Source organism: Mastomys coucha, unplaced genomic scaffold (assembly GCF_008632895.1).
Source record: "Mastomys coucha isolate ucsf_1 unplaced genomic scaffold, UCSF_Mcou_1 pScaffold1, whole genome shotgun sequence".
In the NCBI taxonomy this organism is placed as follows: domain Eukaryota; kingdom Metazoa; phylum Chordata; class Mammalia; order Rodentia; family Muridae; genus Mastomys; species Mastomys coucha.
In genome coordinates, this window is record NW_022196891.1 from 33,375,775 (window position 1) to 33,384,755 (window position 8,981).

General features: G+C 46.7%; 1 long non-coding RNA gene across 2 annotated transcripts; it reads left to right on the plus strand.

The window, feature by feature from the left end:
• Positions 1 to 1,149: 1,149 nt before the first annotated feature.
• On the plus strand, positions 1,150 to 8,012 carry LOC116070282. 2 transcript variants are annotated; one of them, XR_004110336.1, is made up of 3 exons: positions 1,150 to 1,299; positions 2,161 to 2,490; positions 7,719 to 8,012. It is a non-coding gene; the product is annotated as an uncharacterized LOC116070282 (long non-coding RNA). The 2 variants fall into 2 exon arrangements; XR_004110335.1 differs by having other exon boundaries at positions 2,165 to 2,490.
• The last annotated feature ends 969 nt before the right edge of the window (positions 8,013 to 8,981 follow it).

Here is an 8,981-nt window from a genome sequence, read left to right on the forward strand (position 1 = left end):
AAAAAAATTGTTTTTAAGATAGGAATGGTGGGGCAAACCTCTTTAATCCCAGAGGCAGGTGGAGCTCTATGAGTTCGGAGCTCACCTGGTCTATATGGTGAGTTCCGGGCCAACCAAAAGGCTGCACAGTGAGACTGTGTCTCAAAAAACAAAGCCAAATACAGAGACACAGAGACACAGACACCTCCCCCCGTACCCCAACAACCAAACTCAAAAGCAAAGCTAGGAGATCATGGTGCGCACCTTTACTTCCACCACTCAGGAGGCAGAGGCAGGTGAATCTGTGAGTTCAATACCAGCCTGGTCTACAGAGTGAGCTCCAGGACAGCCAGGGATACAGAGAAACCCTGTTTAAAAAATCAAGACTATTTTTTACATTTGTCTGTTTTGTAGGTGTGTCTGTGCATATGTGTCGGGGAAGGGAGGCATGTGCATATATGAAGGTTCGAGGACATCCTCTCCTCCCCCAGGGACTGAACTGCCCTCCTTCAGGCACAGTGGCCAGCACCTTTACCCAGTGATTTGTTCCACCAACCATCATTGGGGATTCTAAGAGTTAAGGCAATGGAGAATATTTTTGATATTTATTATAGTTTACTAGGCCAGGAAAGGCTGCTGCCTAGCCAGTCAAATCTTGCTCCATGTGTGCTGGAATCAGCTGGTCAGTATTTTAGATTGCAGGTCTCCACCCCAAAGCTCCTGAATCAGAATTAGGAATGATAAATGTGCCTTTCCAAAAGCTGGCCCCTGTGGCTTTGATAGTCAGCAAGGATTGAGCACCGAGGGTCGGTCCGCACACAGCTCCAAGAGCTGGCGCTCCATGCTGAGAACTTCTCAGCGTTTTTGATAAAAAGCGCTCTCAGCACTTTCCCTGTGGCCAGCCGGGGGATGAACGACACCCGGCAAACAATAGGAGAGAGACAGGAGCCCACCACACCTGCTTTGCATCCCTGAGTATTTTCCCAGGTCCTATTGTGGCAATTTAAATGCTAATATGTGGTTAAGCACGGCCATTTTTTATTAGCAATCTGAGAGAATGATGTTTATGAGGGCCTAATTCTTTCTAGCTCTCTCCTTGGTTAGAGAGTCACATGTTAAAATCTTTGACCTTTCAAACTTAAAAATCTCATTTTGTTATTTTCTCAGCAGATCTGGTACAAGGAGAGGAAGGCCTCCCCCTCCCCTCCCCCAACCCTAGCCTTGCAATTTCAAAGTGCTGAGTCACCTAGTCTTCTCAAGGGCCAGACACTTTCACCCAGGAAGAGTCCTGCAGAGCACCGCAGCGGGAGCACGGAGCTGGTATGTTGCTATTTGAATGACAAGACTGGAGAAGAGACAGTGCATAGCTATGCGCTAGCTTAGTTTACTCTTAAACTGGTGTTTAAGAGACTTCTGACAGCAGAAATTGGCTTTCTGGTTGGTACTTTTGTTGAACAGTATTTTCTTCCCATGGCAGGAGATGACTCAGTAGTTAAGAGTCAGTTACTGTTCCAGAACACCAAGGTTCAATTCCCTGCACGCACATGTCGGGAGCTCACAGCTCTCCAGAGGATCTGGCGAGAAGTCTTCCGACACTAGGCACGCATGTGTGCACAGACTACTGTTCGTGGGACACCCATGTATGGCTCCTATAAAGTGGACATGACTGTCAAAGCGCTATCTTGTGTTTAGAGGGGAAGATTCTCGCTCCTATTATTATTTTTTTAAAATCATTTGATTCTCAATTTAGTTTAAAAAAAAAAACTACTAAGAGAAAAGTACAAGAATTAAATAGATCTTAAATCAGCTCAACGTTTAGGACGTCTGTTTTTGTATTTTGAACATGTCATTGAGTGTCCCGGAAATACTACTGCAGTATTAATGAGGGGAAGTGGTGAGTGCACAGATGGAGAGGAGGGAGGAGTACAGAGCATAAACACACGATTGAGCAATCTGGCCAGGTGGGGAAGCGCAGGCCTTTAATCCCGGCGCTTGGAGGCAGAGGCAGGTGGATCTCTGCGTTCCAGAACAGGTGGGGCTTCCCAGAGAAATCTTGACTTGAGAGAAAAACAAAAACAAGAAAAGACTGAATAATTTGTATCTAGAATGGCTCTACTGCTCTTGTAATGTAAGTGTTTTATTTCTTTTCCCCCTAATCATTTGGGGTCCTCCAACCGGAAGCCAGGAAGCGGCTCGGTCTTTCCACAAGGTGGTAATTTACTCTAGAACCGATGTGCAAGCGCTTCCTTCTGCGTGCTTTGAGTAGGAGTGGGAACAACGGATCTCTCCAAACATGGGCAAACTGAGAGCTGCCATCCTTGGACCAACTAGTTCCTGCGAAGGATCAGAAGCAGCGACTAGCTAGCGGGGAGCCTCCATCCCGCGTGCTGGGATGCTTCGGCGGATGCTTTGTGTCTCACTCCATCTTTCGTGCCCTGTAAAGGAGGAACTGTTGTTTTTCAGTCTTCTGGAGCAGCCACGCCTTCCCACAGCACTCAGAGTTGATGAAGGGTAAGAATCTGAGACCAGAGAGGGCGACCAGCACCCTGGTGACTAAGCACTCTAGAGGCTGCCTCCACACTCATAAAAGTGACCAGTCACCAGCAAGTCATCTTAAGTACAGGAAGAATGTCACCAGCTGAATGAAATTCTTGCTCTCCCTGGTGAACAATGAAGGGGAAGGGGGTGGAGTGTGGTGAGAGAGGGCAGAAAGGTTGTCGGTCCTCGCCTCATTGCCACCCCTCAGCACAGAGGGACTTGGAGAGATTCCAATCTGTAAGTGGTGGCTAAGGATAAAATGAAATGACTTAGCCACCTATCATGGTCTTTACCTAGTTATATTGATGGATATAAGATAATTTGGCATTTAAAAAACAAAGACAGGGCCAGTAAGATGGCTTAGCCAGCTAGAGCACCTGAGTTCTGTCCCTGGAACCCACAGGGTGGGAAGAACAGATTCCTATATGCTGTGTACTGATGTCCACATACATGTTAGGAAAATGCTCCCAGCCCCCTAAACTAACTTCTTCTATTCCTTACTCTGCCTGTGACTAGACCTGGAAGGAGAGAACAAGGACCTTCCTGAGGCAGGACAAGGACCCAGTACTACCCAGAATGCAGCAGGGCGACACAGCATGTATGAGTTGTAATCCTAACCTGCAAACTGAATTTTCAATTTCTACTTCCTGAGAGGGTCAGGTAGGAATAGCTCAGAGGCTGAGCACTGGGGGGCACCTCATCCAGGACTGGGGGTGCTCTGAGGTTTAGGATCACAAGCTTGAAAGAAGATGAGACTAGAAGAGATATGAAGTGGCCAAGTGAGACAGCCAAAGAAGATCCTAGGAAGAGGAGACAAGTAAACAGTTAAAGCCATTGCTTCTGGCAAAACTTAGAAAGGGCCAGGAGGTCTTGTGGCTGAGCCCAGTGACTGAGGCCCAAGAGGTGAGGGGTCAAGCTGGTTAGGGCAGCTTCCTGCCAGAGGCCAGCACTTACAGGTGCTGGGTGAAGGGTCTATACTCTACCCTACCTCTGCTCCACTGTTAGTGCCATTTTAGGGACTTTGCATTCTAAAAAAAATCTATTAGAGGCTGGAGAGAGATTGCTCAGTGGTTAAGAGCACTTGTTGCTCCTATAGAGTGCCTGAGTTCAGTTACCAGGACCCACATGATGGCTCATGGCCACCCATAACTCCAGTTCCAGGCAATGCAATGCCCTCTTTGGGCACCAGGAACACACAAGCAAAGCAGCACTTACATACATAACATAAAATAAATTTAAAAAAGCATTTATTTGTGTGTAAGTATATGTGTGTGTGTGTGCGCGCGCGCGCGCGCATGTGCACGCACACGCACATTTGTGCCACAGCATGCTTGTGGAGATCAGAGGACAACCTGTGGGGATCCATTTTGTCTTTCTACCTCTAGGCAGGGGAGGAAAGAGGTGGACACAGGATGAAGAGTGTTCAAAAGACTGCTCTGGGCATGGGGAGATGGCTTAGTAGGTAAAAGTGTTTGTTTCATAAACATGAGGACCTGAGTTCAAATCCCTGGCACCCAGGTAAAAAGCTGGGCATCGCTGTGTGTCCCTGTAACCCGAGTGTGGAGGTGGGGAGGGGAGGGGAGGACAGGCAGAAGCTGATGGAGGTGGTGGGTGGGCAGTTACTCGCTGGCCCTCTAGCCTGCAGCAGGGCCAGCTTCAGATTCTCAGCTACAATGCTGAGAATCTAAGGGTTGAACCTAATGCTACAACCCTTTCATGCAGTTCTTCACATTGTGGTGACCCCCAACCATGAAAATTACCTTCACTGCTTCTTCATAATTGTAATTTTGATACTGTTAAGAATCATAATGTAAATAGTTTTTTGGAGGTAGAAGGTTGCTAGAGCGATCTCGACCCATAGGTTGAGAACCACTAGACTAGGGCCTCTGTCTGAAGAAAATAAAGTGTTGTGTCCCCTGGCAGGAGCCCTGATGCCTAGGCTCTAGAGGCCCACAGCCATGCATTTCCTCTCTGTCTGACTGCTCTGATTACTGTGAGAAGTCAGGCATGGTATCTGACGCCTGTTTTAATATCTAACCCTGAGAGGCAGGGGCATTGTTGTGAATTCCAGGCCAGCTCATAGGCCTGAGTGAAACCCTGTTTAATCCCCCCCCACCCCAGACAGGGTTTTTCTGTGTAGCCCTGGCTGCCCTGAAACTCACTCTGTAGGCCAGGCTGGCCTCAAACTCCTGTCTCTGTCTTCTGAGTGCTAGGATCAAAGGTGTACATTACCACTAACACCCAGTCTTGTTTACCTTTGTGAATAATTTTTCTGCATGTACGTCTGTGTATGTGTAGTTCTTATGGAGGTTAAAAGAGGGTATCTGATTCCCGAGAACTAGAGTTCTACAGACAGTTGTAGGGTTGCGAGCCACCATATGGGTGCTGGAAATGGAATCCAGTCCTCTGGAAAAACAGCCAGTGTTCTTAACTGCTGAGCCACCTCTCCACCCCTTGAGGCCCTGCTTAAAACAATCTAGACTGAAACCAGCATCCTCTCCTCAGACCACCACCAAAAGCAAACAAGAAAATGAGACATTGAAGAAATCCAGAAAAAAAGGTGATGACTTGGGCCAGGGCTCAGAACAACCTAGGGCAGCTTCTGGACCTGAACACAGAACCATCAGGTACTATGCCCTAGTGGGATGTGGAATTGAGAGGAAAGAACAAGTCAAGAATGGACTCTAGTTCTGGCTTTAAGCATTTGGTTTGGCAGGACCAGCCAGAGTTCCTGCCCACCTGTATCCACTCAATATCTATGGAGACGGGGAAGGCTGATGTAATGACTCATGTTGGAAACCACCAGTAAATAAATATTTAAAGCCTGAGACAGCGATCCTAAAGGGAGTGCTTGCTGCTTGTTAAGAGAGAGGTTAAAGGGCAGACAGAACTGAGGTACACCAGTGCTCAAAGCTCTAGAAGAAGCAGGATCAGGGAGTGCTCTTGAGGTGAGACATCCAATGGCCATTTTGGAGGTTTCCATCAGGCGGTCGATGGGTAAAGAATTCTAGGTGAGGAAAAGAATAAACTTAAGGGCTGGGGAGATGGCTCAGTGGTTAAGAGCACTGGCTGCTCTTCCAGAGGTCATGAGTTCAATTCCCAGCAACCACATGGTGGCTCACAACCACCTGTAATTGGGTATGATGCCCTCTTCTGGTGTGTCAGCAACAGCATGCTCATAAATAAATAATAAACTTAAGGATCCAGAGCTAGGAAAGTCTGGTTTGGGAGGAGAGAGGAGATACCAGGAGCTGAGGAGGGGAGAGAAGCGATGTGGCTGGAGATGAGGCTGAAAATGTACTTCTGTGCCTGGCAACTGCAAACTGGGAGTTCATTTCCTGATGAAGGTAAGGATGATGCTGGCGTGATTGGCGGTGGTGGCACACGCCTTTAATCCTAGCACTTGGGAGGCAGAGGCAGGCGGACTTCTGAGTTTGAGGCCAGCCTGGTCTACAGAGTGAGTTCCAGGGCAGCCAGGGCTACACAGAGAAACTCTGTCTGGGGGGGGGGGGGCGATTAAACAGGGTTTCACTCAGGCCTATGAGCTGAAAAAAAAAGGATGATGCTGGGTACAACTTACTGAAGCTGGCTCCTCTGCAATGCCTGCCACGCACGGGTGTTGTCAGTTAAGTGTGCTGTGACAAGACATAGTGAGGTCTTCAGCTTACCGCCTGGTAACATTACACATATTACCTCAGTCTTTACACATTATATTTTAAGAAATACAGGTGTGGAGCTGGAGAAATGGCTCAGTGGTTAAGAGCACTGACTGCACTTCCTGAGGTCCTGAGTTCAAATCCCTGCAACCACATGGTTGCCCACAACCATCTGTAATGGGCACCTGATGCTGTCTTCTGGTGTGTCTGAAGACAGCAACAGGAAATAATCTTTTTTTTTTTTTTAAAAAAAAGGAAGAAGGAAAGAAAGAAAAGAAAAGAGAAAAGAAAAGAAATACAGGCATATAGGGGCCTGGGAAGATGACTCAGTTTGTAGGGCTTAGCCCAAGAGCATGAAGACCTCCGAGTTTACATAAAGAGAGGCAGTTTGGTTTGTAATCCCTATGTTTCCTGCGTACAGAAGAATCTCCCGAAACTCCTTGCCTGGCTAGCCTGGTGTACACAGTGCGGCTGGCTAGCCTGGTGTACACAGTGCGGCTGGCTAGCCTGGTGTACACAGTGCGGCTGGCTAGCCTGGTGTACACAGTGCGGCTGGAAACAGCAGAGAGACCTGGCTTCAAACAAGGTAGAAGGAGAAGGCTGATATCCAAGTTAGCATCTGACTGCCGCACACACACTGTGCATCTGTGGGAGCGCATGCGTACATCTCATGTACACATCATACACAAACATCTCATGTACACATAGGCACATCATACACACACATGTGTATGCACATGTAAATACACATTCATCTACACAGATAAGGAGAGAGAAATATAGCAGCATTATCCTCAACAAGTGAAGAAAGAGCATGGGTCAGAAGGGTCAAGGATTTAACTCAAGATTGCTTTGTGAGGTGGATGTCTGTGAGTTTGAGGCCAGACTGGTCTACATAGTAAATTCCAGGCCCACCAGGGCTATGTAGTATGACACTGCCTTTAACACCGGTGGCCTCACATTAGCATCTATCATTTAACTCCCAAATATGCTGTCTCTTGGAGGCTGGCACTTCCTTAGACCCTGTGTAGTTTTCCTGGAAAGGTTCTTACCCCATTCTTTCCCAGAGGACGCATGGAAGAGGGATGCTGACCACTGGAGTTAAGGCGGTTCTGTGAGCTTAGCTAGGATCCTGCTAGGATCCTGGCATCCTGCATAGGCTTGGATGATATGTTGATCTGTGAGCCGGCTACTGAGTAGAGTTACCTGAGACTTGATGAAGGTCTTGGTGTGCCTTGGGCTATGTCAAGTAGCCGAAGTAATAAGATCGGCAGTTCCGGTGAAGGAAGCAATTTTCAGATCTCTGTTGTCCACACAGATACCCTTTGTCTGAAATGGAAACTTCTCTTCATACCCCGCCAGGCACAACCTCATACCTACTCAACAAGAAGGACATTCCATGTGTCCCTTTTCAAGTCATGCACTTTCAACCCATTGAAAAAGGTGACATGGCAGTGCCACTGGAAGGTGGTGACTTGCGAAGGGGTTAAACAGTCCGTGTGACATTATAGCTGAGATACTTTCATTCCTCCCCATGTTCTTTAGGAGAGAACGTCTCAGTGATGACATCTGCAAATGAAATTTCTGACGCAGTTATACGACATGGTTCCTAAGCATCTCTCCAGAGACCCCAGCGCTCACCATAAGAAATATGCTGAATCCAGTTTAGCCCACGAAAGAATGCATTTCTCAGGCTCAGTCTACAAGGCTCTTGCTGTGCAAACCCGGGACGAGAGTTCAATCCCCAGAAACCACATAGAGAAGGAAGGAGCAGCTCCTGAGGTTAGCTATCCTCTGACCTCTATAGGCATGCTGTGTGGCTCAAGCACCCTCCCACCCCCACATACACATCATGCACAGACACACAGTAAAACCTTAACTAGGGGCTGGAGAGATGGCTTAGCGGTTAAGAGCTCTTCCAGAGGTCCTGAGTTCAATTCCCAGCAACCACATGGTGGCTCACAACTATCTATAGTGCAATCTGATGTCCTCTTCTGGTGTGTCTGAAGACAGCTACAGTGTACTCATATAAATAAAATTAAATAAATATTTAAGAATAACAAAAAACCAAAAACCTTTTACTTAAAAAAAAAAAAAGTATTTCTCAAGTGGGAGGCAGAGACAGGTAAGTCTCCGTTAAGTTCAAAGCCAACTTGGTCTAGAGACCCTGTCCCAAACAAATAAATGACTATTGCTCAATAACCTTTCATACATTTCACACATGTATGTATGTGTGTGTGTATATGTATATGTGTGTATGTATGTGCATATGGGTCGTGTGTGTATGTGTATGTGTGTATGTATGTACATATGTGTCGTGTGTGTGTGTGTGTGTGTGTGTGTGTGTGTGTGTGTGTGTGTGTGTATATGTATGTGTAGTGTGTACTTTGATACCAGTGATGAAACCCAGGGCCTTACTTCATAGCTGTAAGTCTCGCTCCCAGCAGTTATCAGACTTCATGATATGTTTCTGATGCTTTGATTAGTTGATTAGTTGTGTACTACTGATAGTGGGAGTTTACTATGAATGGAGCATTTTTCTGTGTATTTAGGATTATGGTAACAAATATTTTTTATCTTTTTAGGTTTATTTTATGTGTATGAATGGTTTGCCTGCATTTGCATGTATGCGCACCACATTTATGTCTGTTGGATCCCCTAGAACTGGGGCTATGAATGTTTGGGAGCCATCATGTGGGGGCTAGGAATTGAATCTGAGCCTTTTGCAAGGGTAGCAAGTGTCCTTAATTGCTGAGCCTTCTCTCCAGCCCCAAAGTCCATCTTTTTTTTTTTTTTTTTTTTTTTTTT